Below are 23,589 nucleotides of genomic sequence, written 5' to 3' on the forward strand. Positions count from 1 at the left end.
CAATTTTTATGGTTCGTGTAGAGCCATCGTGCGATGGGAGGATTGACCTGCTGCGTTCTTGGGTGCTAGAACAACCACACAAGGGAGAAAGGCTTCGGGTTCTATGTGTTTTCTAAAGAGCGAAAGCTTCGAGAGAAGTGGATCCAACGGATTAATAGGTGGTAGTGGTACTACACAGCGCGAGAAGAAATACGGGGACGAATAGCGGCCGCATTTCGATGGGGGCAAAATGCGAAAACACCCGTGTACTTAGATTTTCCGGAATTTATAGATTTATCGATTATCTATTAGCTATTGGCTATCGATTACCTATCCCAAGCTACTGACCACGTATTTGGGCTAGGCTGAGCACTACCAAGTCATCCCCAGCATTTCCCGAAATTTATTAATTATTGATCGATTATTGATTAGCTATTCATTGGCTGTCGCAAGGTATTGGCCATGTATTTGGGCTAAGCACTACCAAGTCATGCCCAGCATTTCCCGTAATTTATTGATTATTGATTGATTATCGATTAGGTATTGATTGCCTATCGCAAGGTATTGGCCACGTATTTTGGCTAGGCTAAGCAATACCAAGTTATGTCCAGCATTTTCCGGAATTTATTGATTATTGATTGATTATCGATTAGCTATTGATTGCCTATCGCAAGGTATTGGCCACGTATTTGGGCTAGGCAAAGAACTACCAAGTCATCCCCAGCATTTTCAGGAATTGATTATTCATCGATTATTGATTAGCTATTGATTGCCTATCGCAATGATTGGCCACGTTTTTGGGCTAGGCTAAGAACTACCATGTCATCCTCAGCATTTTCCGTAATTGATTATTCATCGATTATCGATTAGCTATTGATTAGCTATCGCAAGGTATTGGCCACGTATTTGGGCTAGGCGAAGCACTACCAAGTCATGCCCAGCATTTTCCGGAATTTATTGATTATTGATCGGTTATTGATTAGCTATTGATTGGCTATCGATTGGCTATCCAAAGGTATTGACTACATATTTGGGTAAGGCTAAGCACTACCCAGTCATTCCCAGAATTTTCCGTAATTTATTATTATTGATTGATTATCGATTAGCTATTGCTTGACTATCGATGACTTGGCGATGATTGGCTATCGGTGTTTTAATGTTAAAAACGCCGCGTAGCTTACCCAAGAACTTCTAGATATCGCTGTTACCGAAGTCTGCAAGTCGTGCGCGAAACCCCTGTAGGTAAGCATCATTAGGGCACGAAAGTTTCAGCGCCGCACTTCAAACCTGTCTCCAACAGGTATACAAATCCTATTATGTCCGTCGCTAAGCAAACATAACGGTGCAGTCACCGAGATGCACGTGTGCAAAAATAGTAACACAGAACGACCGCATACATCAACATGTACTACATACAAAGCTCGAACAAATATGATACCCAACGCGTTATCAGCGGGTAACAACCGAAATGAAGGAGCCGCAGGCTCTTTTCAACATTCCCCTCACATGCTGCAATGAACAGCTGATGTAATTTCTTAAAATACATGACGAATGTTTCTCGGTGGTGGAGTCGTAGAGATGTCTGGGAAGCTCGTGCGCAGTACTCAACGAGCGCGGATTGCGGTTACAGTGGCTGTACTGCGGTTGTGTGGTTGACCAGTTGACTACAACCAAGATGGTGGCCGTGCTACTTCCGGAAAGCCGGCGCATGCGCAGATCGGTCGGTGGGATCGGTCTATTCGGTGCAGTGCAGTACGCGGCGTCTCATTGGAGGTGACGAATTATGGCAGTTATATACCGCAGCGTCACTCGTCATAGCATCCATGTCCGTTGTTTCGGCCTCATCATGCTTAATCGTCACTCATTTCCGGGCCAAACTTGTAAACGATGTCGTCGTGTTCAACACTGGCTTATGACAAATAAAGGCGTACACCGACCGCATAAAACTTTAAAAGCTAGACGTTTCGGCTTTCATAATGGAAGCATTGTTCTCACAATGCTTTGTTCACAATGCATTGTGAACAAGGCTTCCGTTTGGAAGCCGAAACGTTATGCTTTGCAAGTTTTACACAAAGCATTGTGAGAACAAGGCTTCCGTATGGAATCCGAAACGTCGCGCTTTTAAAGTTTTATGTGGTCGGTGTACGTCTTTCTTTGTAATGTTTCATCCCGACCAGACGGGCTTCTGTCGAACTCTCGATTACAACACTGGTTTATACATACATAAAACAAACATGTCATCATCAGGGAAAATATGCCACCGAATGTCCGGCTATTAAGGAATTAAGTGCTTAACCAGTGTACTTTCTATTTCGACCACCGCTGATTGGTACGAGCTGTACCAATCAGCATGTCTCCTCGCTCGTTAATTCAGCTCCATGCAATCACCGGCGGCCGAAGTGGACAGTACACCCGGTGGATATTCGCAAAATACCCCCTCCCCCTCGTACTCGGGCCGAAAATACGCTGGAAAAACGCTGTGTGGTTGCTGCTTGAATGTGTAATTGACGCGTTCGACTTGTTTGCAATGCACAGAACAATTGTATATCGGCTGGTGCGCAGTGCATTGCTGCGCGGTCGGTGGCGGCGGTTATATTGGTGCATGGTGCCAGCGGTCTCCTCTCTCCATCTCCACTCCTTTCTCCTTGTTTACATCGCGCGACTGGCTCGCGAGCACGCACGCACCGTCCGTCGACGAACGAAAAGCTCTTCGCCGCACTGCCAGGGGCTAGCCAACTTGACCGCCCGAAAAAATACGAGGTCAGCGTTGTTTTTTTCGGGCATCCTCCCCTTCTCCGGTGGCATGCCCTCGTCGTTGTTTTTGTTCCGGGCACGAACACGTGCTCCGATTAGCAAGGCTTCGATGACCGATACACCGCAAAGCAGGGCGCCGCCGTGTACGGGTGAACGAAAGAGAGAGGCTCGTTACGCAGAAACTGTTTTCAAAGGTCGAGAGGTCGAAAGCGTCTCGCTGGCTAGGCAGGTAAATTTCCATGCAGTGTTCGTAATGACGTCACCGAAGCATTAAACTGGAAGAGTCGCCTTGCCCCCGCAGTAAACACAGAAAGCTCGGAAAATTAACAACACAAGTAAACCATGACTGCCCCTTTTGCGTCCGGTTTTCGTTTTCTTTCTTTTTTTTTTTACGATTGATCTAGATGTTATTTCTATCTGTACCGGAGCTTTTTGTTGCGAGCTGCCTAGTAAACTACACGCCTTCAATGTGCGAGATCACGTGTTTACGGCAAAATTGTCTTGCAAATAACCTCTGCTATTTACAATCACCGACACATGTAATGATTGGAATGGTTATTAATAAGCGTGGCTCATTTGAGCGACATCGTGCAGCGCGTGTTGGTGCGTACAAGCGCGTTTTACTGCGTTCGTGTGATCTGTGCATGTATGTATCGACTGTTCGTTAGCTCCCGCTCCGCACACTGTACACTGGAGAAGCTTTATATGTACGTTTTATTTAAATGGAAGCACGAAAGGATACGTGATTATCCTAGAGTGGTTTTCGGTGACTGCTTTTTGCGTAGGGATACGAGGAATGCGAATGTTGAAAAAAAGAAAGAAAATATAAAAAAAGAACAAACATGTATAGGCTTTGTCAAAAGTACACACGCTAGTCCGCGCCTTCACCATGCATATATTGTTCGACTATAATACGGTTCCCGCGATGCTCCTGACACTTCAGACCACCGGGATGGTGACCTCTGGATGGTGGTACGAGAGTTCCAAAGCTTTCGGCTTTATGGCATACCACAAGGACTCCCTTAACCAGCATGCAGTCAAACTGACAGTAGCGGGCAACGCAGCCCGTCTAATTTTGACAAAGAGTAACTTCGTTTGGTCACCTGTAGATTGTAAACATAATCTTATCCACGTATCATAACATATAACAAATGACAGACATTCATTTTGCACAAAGAGGCAACCAACATTCTAACATCATCTTGCCGAAAAGTATGATATTTGTACAATTCATGTTTGCATACGTGCAGAGACTCCTTATTGTTCAAACAGGTTATCCAGACTGCGTTCGCCAACACGTGGCCTGTTCGAGCCCGCGCTTTTTTATAAATTAAATCTTACTGCTTTCCGAAACGTTTTGCAAGTCAGCAAAATTATCGCATTCAGTGGCAAGAACGCAGACACTGAGAGTTAACGCTAGGCGTTAGCGTTCAGCTATATCCGGCCAGGAGCTGCGCGCCTATTATATATATAACTTGCTCTCAGCACTTTGCAATTGCTGTCGAGCTTGGATTATTAACGCTGCTGCACCCTGGCTCACGCCTTCGGCCGTCTGTGCTGACGTCGTTCAGGCAGCGTTACTGGTTTTCAAACTGACGTTTTGGTCGGACTCGGCCTTTTGCAGTCCGCAACACTCAAGAGTCAAAGTCGGTGGCCAACCGTCGACTCGAGCCTGGCGTGCTGTAGTGAACGCATTCTCTGGCTGCTGTGGTGCTAAACATACATATAACAGTGAATACAAATTCAGCCCTCCACAAACGTATTATAACCGTTCCTTCGCTCCCACAGCCCTGCCCATCTTCGTTCATCCTTGTATGCAAAGATAATTTATTACACAATTACAGAGCTTGAAAACAGCATTGTTAAACTTTAAAAATAAGAAAAATTATGGTGTAACCAGTAAGCAAAGAGAATGATACAACTCGTGCCAACTAACCGAAGTGCAAGAATTCCAACGGATATGTTCTTACACGATTTTGTAAGAACACCTTACAAAATTGTGTAAAGCGGTGAGAAAAATTAGGGCGGAAACTATCCACTGGGAAATTTTCATATAGTGCGCAGCATTCTTTGTAATCATTACTTATGAAGCTTATGCTATACCGTTGAAACCAAGACTGCCGTATTTTAAGAGAAATGCAATTCCAAAGAATACCACGCAGACTATGACGGTCTCCCCAGTAAACTCGTTTTTACCCTCACTCTTGTGTTTCGTAAATTAAAGAAATATTGTTGTGGTGTTTTTTTTTGTTTTTTGTTTTTATTTCACTCATAATTTGCCCGATGACACGCTCGCCTACGTTCCAACGCGTCCTCTCCAGAAGCTTCTCCCTGTTGTTCTCCCCACTAGCATAACTATACATAAGCTGCGAGCGGACTCGCCGCTGGCGTGACTCTCTTTCAGGGGAGAAGTAGTGGGAAAGCGATGGCTTCACCTCAGCTGGAGAGAAATGCCTGCGCTCGACTAGCCCTGACTGACGGTTCTATTCTGAAAGCAGTCAAATTCCGCCGTATTGTCAAATTCTCCAGCCTATCAGTTCTTATTGGCGGAGAGGGCATCTATACGTTCTCTCTGTCTCAAAACGCAAACATAGCGGAATTCGACAATGTGTGAAGTGCCCCAAGTGTGCTTCGTTAACCCAGTTGTGTATTTGGCTGTTTTTCGCCGACCAGCCTGTGGACGCACTCTGATCAACCGTTCAAACGAATCCACCAATGGGCGCACTCATTTCCGATGATGGCACCTCACCCATCGTGACGTGAGTAGCGCAAGATATCACGATCGACGAAGAGGCGTACAGGACCGTTGCAAAGGGTTCAGTGGTTTCAGAGGCTATATATATATATATATATATATATATATATATATATATATATATATATATATATATATATATATATATATGGTGACTTAAATGGTGAGAAAAAAAAAGACGTAAATAGTGGGGTACATTTTCTGGTGAGACTCGCTTATTAGAGCATCTCTTTCGACAGCCGTAAAACCGACTGGACTCCTGAACATTTTCAAAAATCAAGGTGTTACGCTAAAGGAAAAAAAAATGCACCTTTTGGGACTCAAGTTGCTTCCAGCGATAATCGCCAGATATCTCGGGTGCACTTCGCTTCTTTAATAACGCTGCGCTCCTGCAGGTACTCTCAGGTGACGAACGGCGTGCGCGTAGCATCAGCGTAACATATAACGTTCTTAGCAAGAACGTACGTATCACATTTTATACACAGACTTAGGGAGGTAGGAGCTAATTCGTGTACGATAGGAATCTTATGAGCTGCTTTCGGGACAAGGCCACTCACAGATATATGAGTGCGCTGCCTCCGAGAGCAGTCCACCCGTTACTCCCACGGGGAATGCGGCGACAAGTTAATTCCATATATACCGGAAGAGGAAGTGGATAGGCATAGTAGGCGTGAAAGGCGCAGCGCGAACTTCACGCTTTAAAGTCGGTAGATCTCAGTGAGCGACTGTACTTTCGATGTGCGCTTCCGAACAACACGACACCTTCGGCGTTATCTCTCCTTTCTTTTCATCCCGAAACCTCATTTCACCTGCGTAGAGTAGCAAACGAGACTTGCACCAGGTTGACCTCCTTTCCTTTCCTTCCTTTCTCTCTCTCTCGCTCTCTCTATCACCGACGTGCCCAGGGCTGTCTGCCTTTCAAGAAGGCAGACAGCTAGCCCTGGGCAGAATGCACAACGGACACTGCACGCATCCTATACGTGTGCAGTATGCGGCGAGCGTATTCGTATACATATAGTACTCGTTCTAAGAGAAAATGAGTACTGCCTGTGCCGCCTAAAGGCGACATCTCCTAAATATAATGTACTTAAAGAAAAGTGCGCGGGCTCTGGAGCTTCTTGTACATTTCGAAATGGCCACCGAGGATTCAACACACAATGGCGCAAAGAGTTGCTACATCTTTGTATATACGCGTAGATAGGCACAGGGCCAAGCGCTGTCGCCACCGCGCCGTTCTTCCGTAGGTAATGCCAAGAATCGCGTAATTTCTCTTTTTATTTCTCCATTTCTGTCGCAATGAAACCGCTGTGCCAAAGACGTCATCGCGTAAGGTCACGGATTTTTGCGCTCTTTCTGTGGATTTTGAGCCATTTTCTTTTTCCTACCTTCATTTTCTTTTTTCAATATGAGGAAAGTATGAAATTGTTCTCGTGTACAATTTGCTGATACTTGTGAATGGGCTATGACCTCTTGCTTAACGGCCTACAATTTACTAGCGTCGGCCATTCATTGACGCAAATTGTGACGTCGCAAGTAGCCCGTTTGGGCATAAAGTTGCGGTCGCCATCCGCATTCCACTTTTGAATCTCACGCCGGGCAGCAACAGAAAGAAACCTCGGTGGTATAAGTAAAAGTGGTCGAATTTATATAATTGCTCAGTATATGTGAGTTTACTATATATGGGTTGTCGCACAAGGAAGAATGTAGCGGCGATCAAATATCACGTACCTCGAAACAGCAGCTCCCGTTGTCAGAGTATACTATAGCGCTTAGCTCACGATGAAAAAGAACGCACCGCGTAGGTCAATACGTAGGCTCACTTTTATTTTCATTAACCTCGCCCATCAACCCTCTCAAATAGACGTGCACCGGCAATGGTTCAAGATATCGCTCCACCTAATGACTCTTCTACAATCCTGGAGCGTTTTGCAACGCTCAAAGAGAAAAGAGGTGAATAGGAAAGGATATCTAGTAAGTTACGTTCTAGATTTTGTTCTTTCTCTCTCTCTCTCTCTTTTTAGGTGAACCTTTTTAGGTGAACAGACAAGCTCGCACAAAAATCCAGGGGCGTCTTCGCGATGATACAATAATGACGTCATTAATGCATTAATGTCGTTTGACGCAGGGTTACAACGCACAAGGTTCTACTTGTGCAGACGTAGCTATATAAAAGCATTACAGGATGTAAAAAAATCCCAGTTCTTCCTCTGCTTGTACTCACTCTTTCAGGATTGACTGGTTCTCGTTAACTGTTTACGAGCAGGGAAAGACGTCTTTGCAACAACCTGTCTCCTTCGACGGTATCACGTCACGGTAACGCCGACCGCCCTTTCGGTCCAGTTTTATGGCACCACTCTCGCTGCTTCGCTGGCATTGGTCTTCCTCATAGTGGTTCAGATTGCCAGAGACCAGCACGCGCATACCCTTCGGTATAAAGTATACTTGGCAGGGGGCGAAAGGGGCGGCCCTTGAACTTGCGACGCGCGCGCACGCAAGCTCACTCCAGCCAGACGCCAGCGACGCAATTTGTGCGTATACGAACGACCTGCGCTTGTATAGTACGTAGCGCTCTGCGAAGTGTGTGTGTGTACAGGCGCGCGCCGTCGCTGACTTGTTTGGGTCTGTGCGCGACGCGCCGAGGTAGCGGCTGGCGAGTTCAGTCAACCTCGACCTCGTGGACCCGGGATGGCTGCGCAGGTGGGGCGCGAGCCGACTAGGTGTTTTAAGCGGATGCCGTTAACATCGGTTTGTGTTTAAGTGTGAAACGCAGCGCTGTAGTATTAACTTGAACGAGCTTGTACTTTAGGATTCTGGGTGGGCGAGATCATAGCGCATTGCAAGTTCTTCCACTAAGGCCGGACAAAAATGGAAGGATACTCGACAGGGTGCCTTCCTGTGTACAAGTATGTGCGTTTCGTGCTCCCGGATAATGCTACGGCGTGTGAGTTAGTTTGCTCATCTGCCTTTGAATGATTTCCGTTTGTGGTTATTTCTGACTAGTCCTGTCATTACACATCCGAGTCCGTCCCTCCGCACCCTCCTAGTTTACGCAAACGGACGTTGTGTCCATTTCAGCTAGCCTGTCTTAGACCATATTGTTTGTTTGCGCTGTTACTTATTCGAATGATAAAAACAACTTCTGGGTGAGCTCATAGTTATCCGGAGATTGATGAAAATATCAGCCGAAGTGCGCCATCTCTTGGATCCATCACTCGGCAGGGTTGAAACGAACGTGCCTATATGACGTCACTTTCAGGCAAACCTACAGGAAAGAGCTAAAGAAATACATTGCACTCGTTCATAAAGACGCTGTTGCCTGGCAAAATTCTGAGGTTTTGGTATAGAACGCAAGCATGGATCCACTAGCTGCATTAAACTCGGTAACTGTTTCAGGCAACATAGACGTGACTATAGTGACACACACAACGATCGTTGCAGGGTGCTGGTCTTTTCAGTGCAGTTCGATCAGCATTCAGCACCTCATCCGCCTTTAAGGCTGCAAATGTCGCTGCTGAACTACTGCACGGAAGCAACAAGCACAATCGTGGTTTCTTTTTTTCTTCATTGTTTCCGTATTCACCTGTTTTGCGATTTGCCACTACAAATAATGTTTCCAGTGACTATCACGCACATTCTAAGGGCCCTCTTGTTAGCACTTCGTATACGACTAATCTCATACCTCTAGAGTTCGAGTAACACTGTCGCAACATGTGATTACGGCATGACAAGTTGCATCTTCGCGCTATCCGCAGTCCCAGATCCCACAAGCACTGGCAGCGAAAATCCCTTTTATCATTTCGCCAAGGCCCAAATCTACGGAAGGAAGCACAAAGTATAGCCCCAGACGGACTAACTCAAGATATCAGATGCCTGCCGCCAAAGCAGCAGCAGCAGCGCGCATTTTGTTGACTGACCGAACGGAGGGACCACATCAGATTGCGTGACACGAGAGTTTCGCAAGTCTAACCGTGCGCCCGCTTCGTTCCGCGCGCGCGCGCTTGACGTCAGTCCTGGAGATCTCAAGACGGTGCCGGCACCCCCGTGTTATCGCGAGCGTGCAGCGCCCTGGGAGGCGGAGAGAGCGGTCGCACGGGGAGCCGTCGTCGACTGGTGCACGCGCGGTTTACCGGGGCCACGACGAACGCGGCGGCAGGAGCAGCAGCATCAATCGCCGCTGCCGTGCCGACACGCGCGACGCACGTGTACGGTGGCGGCCTGTTCCTCCCTTTCGCACGTGTTAGCGCGAACGGCCTTGCCTGTCCAAGGTCGGCGCGACCGGGCCGCCGACTGATCGCTGAAAGAGACCTCCAAAAACTTCCGCGCGTCCAGCACCGTTGCGTTGCCCGCCGACGACCTCCAGTTTCACCCCCCAACCCCTAACGTTCCTTTGTGGAAGGCGAGAAGGAGCACTCGTGCCCTGCAGTGCGTGATCGTCGTGTGTTTGGTCGCAATGCGCTGAACGACACAATGGCAGGGGGCGAGCCACTTCAAACCTTACGGAATTTGGGGCCGAAGTTCGTATACCTGGGGCCAGGGCCGGTATAGTCGCTGTAATGGCGCGTTGTATGGAGAACGTCTCAAGTGGGTTGGCTTCGTATCATGCCTGTAATCGAACGGCAACTCGCGACCGTGTGTTTTGTTGTGATGGAGGTTCCTGCTTGACGGTGCCGAGGACTGTCAAGTAGGCGACATCATCGCGCCTGCTATCGCATTGGAACTCGCAAACCCTATACCTTTGTTTGTGACGGCAGCACACATGCCGACTGAGCTGACGATACTGATGAGCTTAGGAACGTCGACAACGCCCGTCGCTCGTTTTTTTTATGGCAGCTAGTTGATTGGTTGATTGATTAATTGGTTGATTGATTGATTGATTTTAACCTCCCAAAGAAGCACCTGCAACTCTGAGAGATGTTGTAGCGTATAGGCTCCCGATTCATTTTTATGCCCTATCGAAATCAAAATACAAGCCGCCGTGACCATGTAACGAACCCGTGACTGTGTACAGCAGCAGAACACTGTAGTCGTTTAGGCATAATGGAGTGGTTAGATTTGTTGAATGGTTAAAAAAAATTATCTGAGATACAATAAAAAGGGCAACTGTGGTAAGAAACAGCAATTTAGTACTAACGTATATCTAACCAAGTGAATGGAAAGAAAGTTTTCCGCAAGTTATCTGCGGAGAAGCCAACATCAAGCACATCAGCATTGCACATCGCATCAGAAAGTTTCAAAACCGTACCAAGATGTTGATTCGGAAAAACTTTGTATGCCTTGAAAAGCTTCTTGAACATCTCAGTGACTTTTCGAGGACACTGGCCACCAGGCGAAATTTCTGGGTTTATAAACGTTTATTCCGCCTGCTCCTCCTTCTATCATTGCTTTTGCCTAAAGACTGCTTCCAATCTGCAGATCAGTATGCGGAACAGGCACAAGTAACCTAGACACAACTTATGATCGGTATCAATAATAACACAAAAATGTAGCCATCTGATCACGAGATGACCCTTTCTTGTGAGAAACGTTTCCGTTAAAGTAGCGTAAGAAAAGCATAAAGCATAGCTTAGTAATACATTTCAAACAACGACAGTGAAATGCATTCGTTTGCGTGTGTTGCCCGAAGGCAAGCCCTTCGATAACTCGGCCCATCGGCGCGTTCAAAGGAGCAAAGTTGACCAATGCGTGACGGGCACGCTGACGCCCTCAAAGCCACGGAACAAGGTGCAAATTTTGAGCTATAGTTGGTGACTCACCATGGCGAACCAACAACGCGAAGACGGGACACAGCTTAATGACACCGGACGGCTGTGTCCTGTATATCCTGCATTCTCGCTCCCACGTGTACGTTTTGACGCAGGAATACCACCTATAGTGGGCCTGGAATGACTGTTACTATGACAAAGCGACAGCGAGAAGACCAGACATTCAGGACACAGCTGTACGGTGTACTTCAGCTTCGCCGGATCCCCCGTCTTCACGCTGCTGTTCTGCAACAATAAAGGTCGTTCTATAGGCGCGCCATACGATATTACTGCGTCAAAACTTCATAGCAAACAGCGCTCAGCAGGTGCCGTTTTTATGCTCTGCGAACTTGCAACATCGCGCATAGGCTTCTAATGACGCACGTCATGTTTATCAGCGAAATAATGCAAGATGGAGGCTCGCGGCCTCAGAAAGTTAAAAACTAAAGAAAAGAGCGCGAGACATTGTTGAGACTACAGATGCAGCCGAAGCCATTGTCCCCTGACAGACCCTTGTATTTCCCGTGTAGAAACTTGCGTCTGCGTCTGCCTTTATGTGCTCGTTCTTCCCGAGGCGCTGCTGTTCGCGGTTTCGTCTGACGCTTCGCAGGTATTGTTAGCGAATTCGCTTCTCTTAGCTCTTTGCTCCTCGGCAGAAAAACAGGAGACCCCAACCCAGCGTTTCGGTTTCTTTCATCTATAAAGGAACATTGTATCATTTTTCTTTTTCTTGTTCTTTTTCCTTTGTATGTGCGAACCAGGAAAAAAAGGTACAACATTCCGGCTTGGAATGATTAAACTTCATGGAATTTAAACTTCTTGCGTTGCGCGCACTGTATATACACAAAACGTTTTAATAAGCATTAGGCAGAAGTTGCGATTAACGGAGGCTTACTTATCCGTGTTTTCTTGGTATATACGTTATGCGCAGCTGGTAGAAAATCAGAATAAAAGGTTGCACGCAAAATCGAATTACTAGATCTCTTTTTCCTTGGCTGCTGCACTTACGAACTCATTCATATCTGCTCCAGCCATTTCTTTGTTAGAGCGACGCATTCTTTGCGAACGCTTCCGGTCTTGGCGACCGTCTGTAGACTTAGTGCGAAGTTTCAAATGTGCGCGAAACTGTGTTCTCTCTATCTCCTTTCTCTCTCTCTCTCTTCCGGACATTATTGACCGTGGCTACTGCTGCTACTTTATTGCCGAATAGAATTAACACGCAGCAGAAAATAAAGAAATTGTGTCTTATATGTTGGATTCAAATCTTGGTCTCCCGACACAACAGCCAATAAGGGCACACAATCGCACGCACACTTCTCTCCTATATACCGACGCCAAGTAGCTTTTTAAGACGATTGGCGCGTGCAAAAGCACGTGCTCGCACGTCAGTTGACGTTAATCCAAAGACACTTATCTTCCGAGTGGCACCTCTCTCTGCAAGCACATAATTTCTTCCGAAAACGTCAAATATCGCCTTTGTCGTCGTGAAATTGCTGCTACTACGTCGTCTCGGAGTGCGCCTCCGCCTAATTTTGTGTTTGCATTTTGACACAGCTTGTGGACAGTAGCAGTTCGTGAACGTGAACGTCGTATGTGATAACAAAGTTGTGACCTGCGCGATGCATAGGCACAGGCATTGCATGATCTGTTACAAGTTTCGTATGATGAAAACAAAGGCAGTCGTACGCATCAAGTTTAGTTTTATACCACTTAATTAACCGATTCACATATGGATTCAACATGTGCATCGGATCTGCATTTTTCTTTAATCGTTCGCTGACGTACTACGTCCACATTGTTATGAATTAATGCTCAGGCGTCACCTTGTCAGTTTAATATCCTGAGTTGTAACTTTCTCGTTTTACATTATTCGCTACCGCTTCCGTACAGTCTGTTCCTCGTCAAGTCAGGAGGAGAAGGAATGACCCTATGAAGCACGATCAGACTCGATACTAATACAATGCCATCAATGACCTCGCTTCTTTTCCTCTGCGTTTTGCTTTGCCTTGAGGGAACAACCTGCACGTCTTGCAAGGGCGAAGGAGATTGCGATCCTTCAACGTGAAAGCGCAGTTCAGAAAGCACTATACGGTCCCGGAAAATACAGAACCTACAGCTGGCCAGCTATCTCAGCAACACCCGCTCAATTGAGACTCGACTGCTGGCAACACGCCATAACTTATGCGCTCAAGGAGACGTCCGCTTCGTAGGGACAAGGATAATCCAGAGTATCCGGATAACAATCTAAGCCGGCGAAATAGATAAGCGAGGAATGCGACCCCCGTCTAGCCGGCGTCTGGCGCGTTTTATTACTGCCGCTGAGACTTGCGGCCGCGTCGTATACGTAAGCCGCGCGAAAGGCTTCAACTGAGTCTCTGCAGCGATCTTTATCACCGGTCCGAACGTGGTGTCACGTTTCTCGGCTGGCGGTACAGTCGCTGAACACTTTGGATGATGCGTACACTGTGTGGATATTACGATACGCGCATTAATTCGCGAGGCGAACAGCGTATAAGCCGCCTGATTAAGTTGCGCACCGAAGGTTCGTTAGCAGTTTGCCAATGAGACCTGCGAGCTTGCGCCACCATCAACCTGGCTGCGTAATCGAAAGAATGCTGTAATAAAAAAAAAATGATGTCTTAATGCGACGTCGCTTTGTGCCGCAGTGGCAACAGTACTGACATGTACACCCAGTTGGACTGGACACGCTCACGGCGGACAGTGTTATATAAATTTTGTATTACGCGGACTTGGCCGTTGGAAAGAAGCTGAGAATATCATTTATGTCGCCGGTTGTGGACTTTCCAGGAAAAACGAGCGGTCAAAAAAAAGGGAAGGTAAAAAAATGAAATCAGAATGGTGGCGGTGATATATCCATTGCTATCCAATTGATTGACATTAGTACCTTGAAATGAGATTCATTAAATGCAAGAGTTTTCAGGGCATTTGTCCACGGACGAGCAAGCAGGAGAACCGGTAGTCCCGATTCACGATTTCTTTACAATTGCTGCCAGTCATTCGGCAACGTGCACGCACGATGGCATCGCAATATGACAACCCCCATGGGGGCGTGATCTGTCTCTGCCTGAGCGTGGTTCCATGGAATATTCAAGGTTTTCGAGTATTTACTGCCGACATGCCCGAGATTTAATGTACGCATGTGTGCACACAGTTCGCAAAATGAGAACAGAAACATCGTTGACAAAATAAGAAGCGTATACGTGGACTCAAATGTGCACTGAACTGTGTCTCTCTCCACGGAGCGGAGCTGATGCCACAACCTCGGGATCAGCGGCCTTTCTGCTTTCTGCACTTCAACTCTCGTACAAGCTAAATATATCTAGAGACCGTTCATGCCAGCAAAACGCACGCGGCGGCACGCCGTTTAGTCACTTGCAGGACAAGCGGTCAAATCCCTGTGAGCTATTTGTCACGTCGCCTCTAACGGGTCACCAAGAACTTACGCTGTCTTTCTATGTGTGTGCATTTTTTCTTTAACTTTCTGTCTCCCCTTACTCCTAGTGGAGCGTAGAAAAGTGGATATCTATCTTCCGGTTACCCTCCCTGCCTCTCGCATATAATTTATCTCTCTCTCTCTTCAGTTTCATCGTTCTATTACGCTGTGGCAGGCACGCTGACACACGAAGTTAGTGGAAAACAAGGAACACACGACAATGAAAAGCTTTTTTTTTATTTTCAATTTTTTTTCGCTTTGAGCGTTTTTGACTGAGCAAGGTAACAGTGCAGGTCCTGTACGCGCAGTTCTGATCGATTTAGTCATTTTGGCAGTTTAAATCCACTTAATTTTTCACCATGCATATAACACGACTGGAGCGAGACCGTTCGCTTTTAATAACGCCAATAACAGCAGCTCAGCAGACTTTGCAGTGTACCGTAAGATGGCTCACTCATATCTGAAGTTTACATGAACTGTAGCAAGTTGGGGCGAATCGGCTAACATCCATCTTGCTCACAACTCAACAGGGCGGCAGGCACACACAGACGAAGGACACAGGATAGCAGCTCTTCTGTGTCCGGCGATGTTTCACTTCGCTTGACTTTCAGTTCCGACAATGTTTTCCCACTTCGATGCACATTCTGGTCTGCCCATGGCAATAGCTTGAAAAATCGCCAGACGGCCTCGCAGGCTTTCGAAAGCTGTAAAATTCTAGCGTTTCAATGGCGACGATGGAAGAATCCGTGCGACACGGCTTCAGAATGTGCACCCGGCCCTCCCGCATCTCGGCGCGCCGAGCGGTCATGGTCGCGCGAGCGGCTGCTTCTTCGAGGGCGCATGAAATCGCTTAGCGAGATGGAACGCACATTTACCATCGAACGAACAGGTCGGTGGTGTTTCCGCGAAGCGCGCGTTGCCCTGCATTCGCTGTTGAATGGTACAGGGCGTGTGGAGGACGCGAAGGCCACCCTGCTTACGAAACAGAGAGCTGTCCTTACTGAGTTTCGTACATGCGTGCAGCGGCACGTTGGCACGAGATGACGCGCCCGTGCATGTTCACGCGTGTACGCCAGCAAACTCCTGGCGGCGCATACCAACGACATGTGGGACACAATAACCTAATACAGTAGAACCCGTATACATCGAACCCGCATATAACGAATTATTGCGTATAACGAACAGCCGTAAAATTCCCTTGAAAACTTTTGTATAAAATTTTCATTTTATATGTCGAATTTCCTATATATCGAAGTTTTTTTGTGATCCCCTTCAGATTCGACATGTCCTGGTTCTACTGTACCAACCACATGTAGGACATGATCGAATGAACACTGGCGGTGCGCGGAGCATTGATTAAAACATAAAGGCACGTTGTCTGAAAAGAAAGAAATGACCAAATAAACTGTCAACACGAACAAGAAAGTGAATGAATGTCAAATTGGCGCTGTTACAGTTCCTGTTACTGTGCCTACATTCTGTAACGAGAAAAACCAAAAAGACTGATTACACCGGAAAGAATAGACTGGGTCAGCGACGGACATCGACGTAAAACAGGCTATAATTGATGTGAATGGAGCAAACTAATACCAGGCGCGGCTCCAGAAACCCCTGGTACTTCGTTAAACTTGCTTTAGAAATTTGGCAAATGCAGTTATGAAAAGCTTTAGCAAAAGTGAATCTGCGGTCGCGTTTTATATTTATCAGCGTGGTATATAAGAAGCAAGTGCGCACTTTTGAGAAAACGGAGATAAGGTGCAGCTTATCGCAAAGTAGAGGCTGGCTCGGCTATTGCCAATAACGACCGATTGGCCTTTGTTAATTTTTTTACCATAGGCTTACAATGTAAAAGCCTATTGACGTGCCACATAACGTTATTAAAAAAAAGTCCTTCCCTTCAAAATCGTGTTTCTTTCTCAGCAGAGGAGGTCTTGAGATTAACTGGGCTAGATGACGCAACCGCCTCGTCATTGGCTACCTGTGGCAACAAGCCGATGACACTCCGAAACACGCCATTCGCTTTCTCGAGAAAAAAAAAAACGTTTATTCCCGTGCCTCGATCGAGAAAACAATGCTCTCTGCTCTGCGCTATTTAGCCGAAAAAAAGAAGAAAAAAAGGAACGCAGGAGAAAAAAAGAATAGCCTCCTCTCAGAACTGCGCGCACATTTATATACACACACGTCAGCGTACGTCAACCTTGGCAAGCCCTGCCAAGTCCCGCTGCACGGGCGCGCGCGCGATTTCCTCGCGCTAACTAAACTTAGACTCGATGACTCCGCCGAATCTCTCCTCCTCCTCTCGACGCGAGACGGCGCGCCCTCCTTTCTCGTTTTTACACTTTCTCGGGGAACTCAAGAGACCACCGAGCGCCCCCGGGCGTTGAGGCAGTTGAGGGTCCCCTCTGGCATGTTGAGGTCATCTATGGCTTGCGGCTCTGTTCGGTCTCCGCACCCCTCTCTCTCCTCTTACTCTCCCGGCCTTCCTCCGTGCCGACCTCTCCTCCCCGTCCCAGCTCGACGTCGCGGACGCAGCTGGGACTCGGCGACGCAGCTCCCTGCATTCCAGGCGGATGCTAGGCGCCGACCTACTTCCGCGAGAACACGCCCGCGCACGCACGAAGCCACTTTCTCTTCGCGGGCCGTGGGCGCATTTCTTCTCGTCACGACGAGACTGATGAGCTTACCTGGAGTGTCCCCGGAGCTTCAGCGGGCTTTTTTTTTTTTTTTCTTCCGTGCGCGTCGGTCGCTCTCGCTTTGTCGCGAATCTGCGTTGCACCACGGGGTGCAGATTGTGTAACAACCGTGGGCGGTGTCGTTCGTCGTGCTCTGTAATGTGACGGCCGGCGCCTCTCGCTTTTTTCCTCTGAAGCTGACAGTGTGACGAATTCAAGACCACCGCATAGGTGGTCTTGAATATATAGACCACCTCTGTTTCGTGCACGAGGAAGTTGTGTACAGCAGGTGGTGGGAGTAAAATATTGCCGGAGGGCAGAAATAAAAAGCCCTCCAATTCAGACCTGTACAATGTACAGTACGTCAAAATGTGGTACGCCGTTGTATGTGGCTAAACAATGACGCGCGTTTCCTAGCCCTCGCATTGGCGAAAGCAAGCCGAATGACAAAAGAGAGAGAGATCAGGCAGGAGGAAGTATAAGGTCAGTCAGACGAGCGCCCTGTTTGCTACCCTCCACGGAGATAAGGGAAAAGGTGGAATATAGAAAGAGGGAAAACACTGAGCACTGTGTGTACGCGGAAGAATGCGCAGTAGGACTACAAATGGTCGCTTAGGCCGGTGCACTTCAAGAACTGTAGCATAGCTAGCACGCGAGTAGCTTTCTGCGCCGGCGACGAATGTGGTCACGCATACGGTCCCAGAATTGTCGTTACAGAAGGCGTTTTAGAGTACAGCCGGTTTATTACAATCTGTAGAGAGATGCGGTGGGGCGTCGCAATGACGTCCTGCCGAATGACAAGTTCTCCGAGAAAACAAGGCAGAACAAGAGCGGCCTGCTTTTCAAATTTGCGTTTCTCTCTCTATCGCTATTGGTTTTTTTTTCTCCATATAACATGTAGTCAAGAAACGTAAGAACAACCTCCTATTTGACCCTGCTTGTACATGAACACTCGCATGTCCACGTGCGCATCCAACAAAAATAGAGGTGGACAAACTGCAAGGTCACTTCTATTTCTCCTAATTTATACCAAAACTACTCAGGATAAACTCCAGCCCTTTATCCTAAGAAACCATCGTTAAGCGCGACCAAAGCACTAGGATAATGTGGCCTCCCTTATTCGGCCGGGGCATCTTGAGCGGCGCCAGGGCGGAGATCGACAGACTGGTCGATGGTGCCACTGTGTCGGCCGTCTCTTTGTGCGCGGTGCGTCGCTTAATGTCTTTTTCGTACCCGCTGTTCCTCTTGGTTTCCTCTCTTTTCCGCACACAGAAGCCTCTGCTGTTGCCTTGATCCAATGGCCTCGACCGGGTAGCTAGGGCTTCCTTCCGACGTAGGGGATTCACTGCGTGGCTCGTACATCAGTCATTCTGATATATGGCACGCGAGACTGTGCAAACTACCCTGCGAGACGAAAAAGTACGGAAGAGTGGAAATACATTTCGTATAACTGCTCGAAATAAGAAGAATGGAAATAAGGAAATGCTTCGGGAAAGAAACGTAAGATGCAGCTAAAGGGTCACTGGCTCAAAGAAAACAAAGTGCAAATGTATAGTTGCAACGCATAAGCCGCCCTTGGTATCTTATCTTCGTTCATACAATAGTGGAAGAAAGACGAATGCTCTCAACATTTGAGGCCCTCGCGAGGAAGGAATAAGAAAAGGACAGCGGGAGAGAACACGGGGTGAATGAATAAATGAAATTAAACGATAGTAAGAACAGATCGTCGGAAGGGGCACATAACAAGAGAGCAAGCCAAGTGAGTAACCAAGCGTTAACGAATATAGATTTCCATGATGGTGCGAACGCCGGAGAAGGAAGGTGATGATTAGATGATATTCAAGAAGTGGACATTGGGGAAGGCATAACTGCAAAAAAAAAAGAAAGAAAAAAAAAAGAACGCGTATTGCCCGATTTCATCAACAAAAATAAAAATATATTTGGGACAGGCATAACTGTTTTTAATACAAAAAATGCACACCGACGCGTGATTTCATCGTGGAAAATATTTTTAAAAATATGATTTTATAACAGGAAGAATGACAAATAATCGGCTAATAAGTGCGGGCAATATTTCCGCTTATGGCAGTGCATACACGTCACAGAAGCGCTGTGGGTACTCTCATAGATAAAATAAATATAGTAAACTGACAGCGCGAAAGGAAATTATATTGAGGGTAGCAAATGTTACGCTAGCGGCAAATGAAAATCGATTCACGTGCCACAGACGCTAGACCTCTGGACACACATATATTGCACATAGCTCTGAAGGCAGAAAGGGTGTTCCGCATCCGCCGCCGCTAAGGTTTGTGAGTGGTGGCGCTGGCTAACACTCCGAGGGTTAATTCTATTAGTAAAACATGAATACCCCAGAAAGTGGGTGGGAAAACGGCGCCGCGGTAGCTCAATTGGTAAGAGCATCGCACGCGTAATGCGATGACGTGGGATCGTTCCCCACCTGCGTCGAGTTTTTTTTTTTTTTACACCCATTTTCATTTCCATTAATTTATTAATTCGTTAATTCACTTATTCAGTACAAGTAATTTCCCCTGTATGCTGTCCTTGGTGTCTTTGTTTGTTGGCTTCTTATGATACGACTAATAAAAATCGGGCCCCTCGGTTGTCTTTCTTCTCGTTCGTATAGTGCACTGAAGAGGCACAAGTATATAGGATATCTTGATCTGCCTCCTGTTGCCACGGGTCTCGCAGCGCGGGCGTCGAAGTTCTTTCCGGTCTCTTTTGCGCACGCCTGGTGTGTTGTTTCTGCGGCAGGCGCTTCGGTCGCCGGCCGATCGTATTACCGCTTCGCTTTGTCCCAAGCCGACGCTTTCTTTGCCGGGACACCAGCGAAATGTTGGACAGAGAAGAGAGAAATGCCACAAGGCGCTATCGCCCCATTAGTATATGCAGCGCCGGCGCTTGCCCAGTGTTTATCAATATTGTCGTCTGGTGGCAAATGATTCGCGGTAACTGTTTGCTAATTCGCGGTAACTAAACTAGCTCATAGCACACAGTCACCTTCATCATTTTCGTAATCACCATCAACACCGTCTTACTTTATGAGCAGTGCTGAACGAGGTCCTCTTGTAGCAATCTCCAGTTATATCCCGGTCCTGATGCGTCGACCGACTCCCGTCTTATATTCCAGCAAATTTCCTAATCCCTACTTCACCACGTAAATCTTCTGGCGTCCTCCGCTTTGTGTAGTTTCCCGTAAACGTCCATTCTGTCACTCTAATTCAACAGCGGTTACATGCTCCAAACATTACACGACCTGTCCAAATCCATTTCTTTTATTTTCAACTGTAAAATCAGATACACTCGTTTGCTCTATGGACGCGAAGCTTGCCATCATTTTGCGTTTTGGAACAAGAAGTGATTGCTTGCATAAATAGTTTTGAAATAAAATACTAGTTGCATGAAGATATCTGGTATGGGCGATTGGAGAAAAGGAGGAGTTCGCAAGGTCAATTAACGTTGTCTTAATGGATGTATTTCTGTGATCTCTTCCGCAGTGCTCCAGCGCTGAAATTCATAAAGGTGATCATGTACAGTAACTGCTTTATAGAAACTGTCCCGGAACGCACCTGCGCGCTTCTTGGCCCGTTTTTTTTTTTTAAGCGTTCTGGTCCACTTGACTCGGGGTGCCACGCGGCTGACGTGTTCCTGCACACGGATTACGGATATGCGTGTCGAAGCATGAGAGTATGTCGTCGTTCTCAATGTCGCGATCGTGGGTGCGACGCGCTGCATGCACACGGCAGGCGATAGCTCTGAATCAGGGACGTTCCGGTTGACGCAACGCATCGCCCACCTAAAGTTCCAGCGGTGTATGCCACACAGGTCGTGTAGCGAGTCAACCGGGAACTTACGGCGGGTTGTACAGAAACAAATCGATCGTGGGCGCAGAATTGCTTTAGAGGAAGCCAGATCGGCTGTGGTTTACATCTGCGACTTGCGCCCAGCAGCTATGGCCTTGCGCTGATAACCGGCATCCATTATACCATTCGTGGCGTACGCACTGAAGTGGTTTACACAGAGAGAGAGAGAGAGAGAGAGACAGAAGAAAGGGGAAAGGAAGAGAGGTTAACCAGATGGGAAGATCCGGTTTGCTACCCTACGCTGGTGAGAGAGGGGAGGGGGGTAAAGGGGCAGGAAAGTAGAGATAGAGAAAGAAAGGGAGCACAGACACCTAATCACAGTCGGTCACTGTAACCGCATACTATCACTGCACAGCACAGTAGCACTTGCAGCACTATAAACATCTACAATCACAGTCGGTCACTGTAACCGCATACTATCACTGCACAGCACAGTAGCACTTGCAGCACTATAAACATCTACAATCACAGTCGGTCACTGTAACCGCATACTATCACTGCAGAGCACAGTAGCACTTGCAGCACTATAAACATCTGTTCAGCCTATAGTCACTTGTCTAAGTATGTTGCCCTTAATATGTGCAACAGTGCCCTCGTCGCCTTCCGCTGCGATGGCTTGTGATGTTGTCATTCTGAAATTATTTCGTCATTAAAGGTCTTCGGTCAAAGCGCGCTATCGCGATTGCGAGCGATCGTCTCTGTAAACTCTGTAAACCCAGGCGTCTGGGGCGTTAATATACACCGCCAATTGTTAAAAATCAAACGATAGCGCACGCATCACCAATATATGCTTCCAATGAGCGGTCTTCTAAATTGTCCTGAGGAACGACATTGTGTGGCAATGTCGATACTCTTGACCGATCGAATGTTGATTCGCGTGACGGTGTCCACCAGTCATAGATTGTTCGGGCAACGCATATACAAACACAAAACCAGTAGTAATTTGTCGCACATTTACATCTTGTTCTCGTCACACCAGTCCGATGGAACCGTCACTAAGTGAACGTCGGCCGTCAAACTTTCTTTTTTTTTTTTTTTTGGGTTGCAGCTTGCGACAAGCGGGAGACCCGATTTTGTCGCGGCTTGCACGAACTCGTGGAATTCGTGACCAACACCGGCACGCGCCGGGAGTATGGCGTAAATAAAGAGCTCGGAGCGTGACCCGCGCTCATGAGACCTTTTCCTAACCCGTGCTTCCTGAGATAAAGAAAAAAAAAAGATATCGTCACCTGGGGGGCGTGTATACGCTGTAGCGAGCCTTGCCAGCGACCCTGGAGCAATCATGGGCGCTGCGCAGATAACGTTGCGTCACTCGTCCAGACGCCGTCTCTGGGGCCGCTGGGAACCAAGGTTGTAATATAATAGAGGAAGGTCTGAGCCAGGAATGACGCGAAGCCCCCCCCGGTTTCCCTACGAGCGTCATAGATCTCTGCCGTGGACGTGGCTTAGTGGTTCTATAGCGGTCCGGGCTGCTCAGTTTTGGTTGTCTCGGGTTCGATCCCCAGCGACAGCGGCCACATTCTGACGTTGCGGTGTGCGAAAGCGCCACTATATGTACGGGGCGACCTTATTTAAGTTTTGCGGGAATCTTTCAAGATCTCCTGTTGCAGATAACGTAATTCTAGTCCTTGAGCTGGATTATTCAGAGAGGCGGACATCACTTGCGCGAGAAATCGAAATTTATATGCAACTAACTATAAAGAAAATCCACTAATTGTCTTCTTAATCAATTAAATTACGGCACATATTGCAATTTAGGAATTGTGGCCGGTGATTCTGCAAGGCGTATTCACTTGGAATAAATTTCCAGAATGACAACAGTTTGGAGATATGCGCCATCAGAACTCGCCGTAAAAATGCACTGTTGTTGCACTTACTTTTTTTTTTTTAACAAAACGCTCTTTTATGCGTTGAAGCAAAAACGTGGATGGAACGCCCATGTATTTCGGCCCACTGTTTGGGACATATAATATCGAAACTGGTGTATATCTGGATATTCATTCCAAGTGCATGCGTCTTGCAAGTCCATCGGCTACAGTTCGTAAATTTCAATGTGTGCCGTAAAGTAATTAAGAAGGTAATCAGTGAATTTTTGTTTCTTAGTGAATATGTGTTTCGATTTCTCGTTCTAGTAATGTCCACCTCTTCGAATAATACAGCTCAAGGACAAGAATTACGCTTTCTGCTACAGGCAATTTTTTTTTTAATTCCGTAAAACTGATGCCCCCTTACAGTACGTATAATACAGTGAGATTTCAACCGACGTTAAAGAAGCCCAGCTGGTCAAGATTAATCAAGACTCTCAGCACTATACGACGCCTCTCACACCACAGGCGCAGCTGTGGCAACCCCA

The 23,589-nt window shown here is 47.2% G+C and overlaps 1 protein-coding gene and 1 long non-coding RNA gene across 2 annotated transcripts in view; one reads left to right on the forward strand and one right to left on the reverse strand.

The window, feature by feature from the left end:
- Window positions 1-12,153, reverse strand: part of LOC125944090 (uncharacterized) — a 31,579-nt gene extending 19,426 nt beyond the window's left edge. Inside the window, exon 1 of the long non-coding RNA XR_007466115.1 lies at window positions 11,242-12,153. This is a non-coding gene — a long non-coding RNA (uncharacterized LOC125944090). The remainder of the gene's footprint in view (window positions 1-11,241) is intronic.
- The window catches only part of LOC119446139 (NAD(+) hydrolase sarm1-like), a 125,903-nt gene that overhangs the window by 62,073 nt on the left and 40,241 nt on the right, over window positions 1-23,589 (forward strand).

Source organism: Dermacentor silvarum, chromosome 3 (genome assembly GCF_013339745.2).
Source record: "Dermacentor silvarum isolate Dsil-2018 chromosome 3, BIME_Dsil_1.4, whole genome shotgun sequence".
Classification (NCBI taxonomy): Eukaryota; Metazoa; Arthropoda; class Arachnida; order Ixodida; family Ixodidae; genus Dermacentor; species Dermacentor silvarum.